Here is a 6,157-nt window from a genome sequence, read left to right on the forward strand (position 1 = left end):
TAAGGGATTAAATGGAGCATTGTAGGTAGAAGGGGAGGGGGGGAGAGAAGAGGGAGGGGGTGAGGGGAGGGGGGAGGGGGGAGGGAGAGAAGAGGGATGGGGGTAATGGTCTCATGGCGGTTGGGTTTCGAGGCTGGAATGGGAATCAGGAATGAAGGATTTAATGAATGGTATGTGAGCAATTGTTGTTGTTTTATTTTCTGTTTTTTTTTTTTTTACATTTTTTTTCGTGTTTGTATATGCCTATGTGTAGCTATTCCTGCAGAAATAGAAACAGAGATAGATAGATACAGAAATTATTAATTATAGATAATCAGATGCAGAAATGATCATTAACAGATGGATCGATATAGATATGTTGATGGGTATATAATCAGATAAACATAAAGACAGATAGATAGATACTGTGTGCAAGTAGGTGTTTTCGTGTGCGCGCGTTGTGTATGTGAGTTTCCGTGTGCGTGTGCGTGTGTGTTTGTTTTCATTTACGGAAGTATGCGTGTACGTACGTGTGTTTTAGAGTTTGAGTGTATGTGCGTGCATATGTGTGTGTGTGTACTTTCGTGTGCAGGAGTATGTGTATGCGTACAAGCGCGCATATGTGTGTGTGTACTTTCGTGCGCAGGAGTATGAGTATGCATATAAGCGTGTGTGTGTGTGTTTTCGTGTGCAGACGTCCGTGTGTGCGTATGTGCTCCCAAGCTGGAATACGCACAGCAGCGTCCGTGCGCGCGTGTCCGTCGTGGAGCGGATCAGCTGACGTGGATGTCCGTCGAGAAAACACTCCCCGAGTTAAAAAGTTCATCGAATTCTGGTGTAATTTGATTGCGCAATTCCGTGAAGAATTTGCCCTGCGAGATTATTTCGCTTAGTAGGCTGAAATTTGGAGTCTTGACGAGTAAACTAGTTACCTAAACTCACGAGGGAAAAGGGAAGAGGAAAAAAAAAAGAGAGGAAAAGACGAGAAAGATTTAACAGGAAAGAGGAAAAGGGAATTTGTTTTTATACATATATAACTTCCATTTTCTTTAGGGGAAAAAATGGCTCAAACTGATTTTCTTTTGTCGACTCAGACCACTTCAAAAGGGACGGAAAAAAGAGGGAGATTCCACAAGCACTTTCTGCCTGTTTTGAGACGAATTCAATATCGTTCTCCCCCCCTTCTCTCTCTCGTTCTCTCTCTCTCTCTCTCCTTCCCTCTTTCTCTCCCCTTCTCTCTCTCTCTCCCCTTCTCTCTCTCTCTCTCTCCTCATTTCTCTCTCTCTCCCCTTTCCTCTCTCTCTCCCCTCTTCCCTCTCTCCTCTCTCTCTCCTCCCTGCTCTCTCTCCCCCTTCCCTCTCTTCCCATCTCTCTCTCGCTCTCTCTCTTTCTTTTTCCCTTCTCTCTCTTTCTCTCCTCCTCGTCTTCTTCTTCTTCTTCAGCCAGCCTCTCTCTCTAAGTATCTCTCTCTCTCTCTCTCTCTCTCTCTCTCTCTCTCTCTCTCTCTCTCTCTCTCTCTCTCTCTCTCTCTATCTATCTATCTATCTATCTATCTATCTATCTATCGATCTATCTATCTATCTTTTCTTCCTTCCCGCCCTTATGCATTTATCTATCTATTATGCATTTATCTATCTATCTCACTAAATTATTACCAAGAGTATTTTGTAATTTACAAATTTATATTTAGATTCCACTGATAATTTTGTTCTATTTTCATGTGTTCTTTTATTGAGTAATAAAGAAAAATACTTCCAGTCGTAAGGTTAATGAGATCATTATCGTTCAAAATTTCATAATATATCAAGCACTGATTTCATCTGGATATCAATTAGAAAAGATAATGAATTCTTACTAATGAGATAAGTTTGTTTAATTAGATGAGTGTTATGACTGAAGATTCGGGAATATAAACTTGGATATCGAATAAGGTTTTTTGTATATAAAGGTCAGGGTAGTTTGTGATATATTTGATTGATTTTTGTTTGATGTTGTGCTTTCTCGCTCTGTTTTATTGTTCTTTCTTGGACTTTCTTTCTTATTCTCTTGATCACGCTTTATCTGTCTGTCTCTGTCTCTATATCTGTCTTAGTCTCAGTCTCTCTCTCTCTCTCTTTCTCTCTCTCTCTCTTTCTCTTTCTCTCTCTCTCTCTCTCTCTCTCTCTCTCTCTCTCTCTCTCTCTCTCTGTCGTTCTCTCTCTCTGACTCTTTGTCTTTCTGTCTGTCTGTTTGTCTTTGTCTACCTGTCTGTCTCAATCCATCTATCAACATCTATCTCTATTTATGTCTTTCCCTCCCTCTCTTTCTCTCTTCCTCAATCTTCCCATCTCCCTCTCTCTCCCTCTCTCTCTCTACCTTTCCTTCCCTCCTCCCATCCTACCTCCCCCCCCACCCGCCCCACTCCCCCCACCCTTTTTCCCTCCGCGCCTCCGCCATAAAATCTCACCCTTAATAATGATCATTATAAAACGCAATCACCTTCGCCAAAAGAAAATAGTTTCCCCTCTCAACACGTGGCGCGAGGATGTCTTCGGCCTGCTCTATTATGGGGCTGCGGTCCCTCCATTTCTCATTAATTCCTTTCTTTTTTTCTTCTTCGTTTTTTTTTCCTCGCTTTTCTTCCTCCTCCTTTTGCTGCTACTGCATCCCCTTTATTTTTCATTTTTCTATTTTATTATTATTATTTATTTTTTCACTTATTCTTATTCCTAGTATTATCATCATTATTCACCTACTACAAAATAATTAATCTTCCTCTTTCTCTTCTACATTTTGTTCTTCTTCTTCATCTACCTGCTCTCTGCTTGCTTTCCTCTTCCTTATTCTTTGTCATTATATTCCTTCCCATATCTCCTTTTACGTCCTCTCTTTTTTCTTATTCATCGTCTTTATCTGCTTTTTCCTTTTCTCCTCTTTTTCCATTTCTCCTACGCCCTCTTTCTTCTCCTCTTACACTTTTATCTTCTTCCTCATCATCATCTTTTTCTTCTTATGTTTTTTTTTCTCTTGCTCTCTTCCTGTCTTTCTGCATCCATTTTTTATTTTTAGATTTTTCCTCTTATTATCAGCTATTTCTTTACCCTTTCTTCATTTTTCTTTATTGCTGATTTTCCGTTCCTTTTCTTTTCGCAGTTCTTCTTCTTCTTCTTCTTCTATTTTCTTTTTCCTCCTTTGTTTCTTCTTCCTCTTCTTTCTTATCATTTCTACTTCTTCTTAGTCTTCTTCTTCTTCTTCTTCTTTCCTTACTTCTTCATCTTTTCCTCTTCGTCTTCCCCTTCTTCCCCTACCAGCCTCCTCTCATTCTTCTCTTTCTCCCCAAAGTTCCCTTTTAACGTTGTTTGCTACCTCCCCCCTCCCCTTGCTTTTTTCCCTTTTCTCCCCAACTTACGCTTTTTTCCCCTAGTTTCCTCCCCCCCCTCGCGCTTATCTATCTCGACCTCGCCTTTTCTTCCCTGTCTTTCCCCTATATTTCCTCCCCCCCTAACTGCTACGGCTTATTTCTCCTATTTTTCCCTCCCATTATTTCCCGACTTCGCCTTTTCTTCCCTGTCTTTATTCTATGTTTCCCCTACTTTTCCGATTCCTCCAGCTTCTCCTCCTCCCAAGCTTCCCCAAACCTTCTTTTCCCCTTCCCCTTCCTCCCCCTACCCACCACCCTCCCGTCCCCATGGCTTCCCCTACCTTCCCTAATTCAGGGGGGGAATGGGGGAAGATTTGGACTCACCTTCCCCTCCTCCCTTACCCAAGTCTCCCTCCCCACAGGTTTCTTGCCTCCTATTCTCTCTCTTCCCTCTTTCGCTTTTTTATTCCCCCCCCCCCCTCTAGGTCTCTCCCTTCCCCAGCCTTCACTCCCTTTTCGTTTTCCCCATTTCCCTTACTGCTTACCTTACCCTCATTCTTATTCCTCCCCTTCCTCTCTTTCCCTCCTCTTTCGCCACCTCAATCTCTCCTCCTTTCCCCCCATCCTCTCTCGCTTCAGCTCCAGCCTCCCCCTCTCCCCCAGACCACCCCCTCCCCTCGTCCACCCCCCCCCCTCCCTCCACTATCTGCGAGCCATCTTGTCATCACCTATTCTGGCCAACACACGTCAGCCCCCGCAATAACAAACAAGATTTCTTCCCCTCCCCTCTCTCTCTCTCTTCTTCTTCTTCTCTCCTCTCTCTCTCTCTTCTCTTTCTTCTCTTTTCTTCTCTCTCTTTCTTCTCTCTCTCTCTCTCTCTCTCTCTCTCTCTCTCTCTCTCTCTCTCTCTCTCTCTCTCTCTCTCTCTCTCTCTCTCTCTCTCTCTCTCGCTTTCTCTATCGCATTCTCTCTTTCTTCTCTCTCTTTCTCTCCTCTTTCTTCTCTCTCTCTCTTTTTCTTCTCTCTCTCTCTCTCTTTCTTCTCTCTCTCTCTCTCTCTCTCTCTCTCTCTCTCTCTCTCTCTCTCTCTGTGTGTGTGTGTGTGTGTGTGTGTGTGTGTGTCTGTCTCTCTCTCTCTCTCTTCTCTCTCTTTCTCTCGCCTTCTCTCTTCTTCTCTCTCTCTCTCTCTCTCTCTCTCTCCCCTTTCTTCACCTTTCGTTTTCTGCTTACTGTTCTTTTCTTGCCTCTTCTTCAAAAAATATGTTTTTATCCATATTTTCTCTCCTTCATTCTTTTTTTTCATCTCCCTCTTTCTTTGCTCTCGTTTTATTTTTCTCCCCCCCCCCCCTCTCTCTCTCTCTCTCTCTCTCTCTCTCTCTCTCTCTCTCTCTCTCTCTCTCTCTCTCTCTCTCTCTCTCTCTCTCTCTCTCTCTCTCTCTCTCTCTCTTTTCCCTCTTCATCGCGTTCCCCCCCCCCCTCTCCCCATTCCCTCCAATACATATCTCTACTTCCTTTATCCACCTAATTGAAGTCTTACATCTATCTATCTATCTACATTTCTTCTGTCTCAAATATCTATTCACTTATGTTTTTTGTATTCTCTTTAAAATCATATGTTTCTGGTGTCTTCCATTTCAGGCATTTCTTCATCATTTGTTTTCCTTATTTTTGTTCTCAAATTATGCTTCTATTTACATGAAGTTAAATGTATTCACTTCATTATTTAATCTGGTACTTGTTTGTCTACTTAAGGTTATGTATTTTTCCTATGGTGATGGTCTATTATGATTTATACTTAGGCCTATACGAATGGCCTATTCCAAAAAAATAAAAAGATAAAGATAAAAAAAATAAGAATAATAATAAAAAAAATCAATCAATCAATCAATCTTTTGATACTTAAAGGCTTTCATTATGGTCATATATCATTATCTATGAATTAATGTTTATAAGTCCATTCCATTTTTCTTGATCTATCTCTCCTATTTACAAACTGATATTCATCTATTTATCATTCTAATGTTATTTTATTCGGTTATCTATATGAACACGTTCTTTTATATTTCCTTTTTTTTGTAATTTTCGTTCACCTTAGATAACTTTTTTTTTTCTTCTTTTTGCTTCTCACTTTTTTCACGCCCGTTAGGAAGGCGCTGTTCCTTTTTTACGCATATGTTTTCTGGCCCGAGTGATGGTCGCTTAGCAACAGGTCCCGAGGGGAGTTTTAAGCTTCCGGAGATGTGGCTTGCAAATTCAGGGCAAGAGGATAAGAAAGTTAAATGGAAAATATGGAATAGCATGAAGAAATGACATGAAAATATGTGATGGCAAAATATTGGTTTAATATTTCTCTATTTCCTTCTTTCTTGTTTCTTTTTTATTGTATGTTGTCTTCACTCTATTCTCTGGATGTTCCCCTTTCTCTCTCTCTCTTTCTCTTACTCTCTATATGTATATTCATTTATTGACATAAATCAGGCAACAGTTTCGGAATTCTACTGGAATCCATCTTCAGGTCTGAAGGAGAGGCAACACGGTGAAATCAGAGCAGGTGAGGACAGGAGAACAGAAGAGAGTTCTAAAGACTTAAAGATACCTCTCACCTGCCCGTCCTCAGCCTGCTGTTCACTGAGATCTCTCTCTGCTGCCCTCCACACCCTCTTTGCTGCAGACTCACCTTTCGCCAAGGGAACGCTCTTCGGCGCAATCTGGTTCACATCTGCCCTCCCGCCCATGCTGTTCCTTGTGCCTCCTCTGATAAGCGGTGTTTTGGCGAGACAGGCGCCAGTCTCATTAAACGCCCTTTTCTGCTATCAGTGGGACACAGGTCATCAGATGG

The sequence above is a fragment of the Penaeus vannamei genome, chromosome 3 (genome assembly GCF_042767895.1).
Source record: "Penaeus vannamei isolate JL-2024 chromosome 3, ASM4276789v1, whole genome shotgun sequence".
Taxonomy (NCBI): domain Eukaryota; kingdom Metazoa; phylum Arthropoda; class Malacostraca; order Decapoda; family Penaeidae; genus Penaeus; species Penaeus vannamei.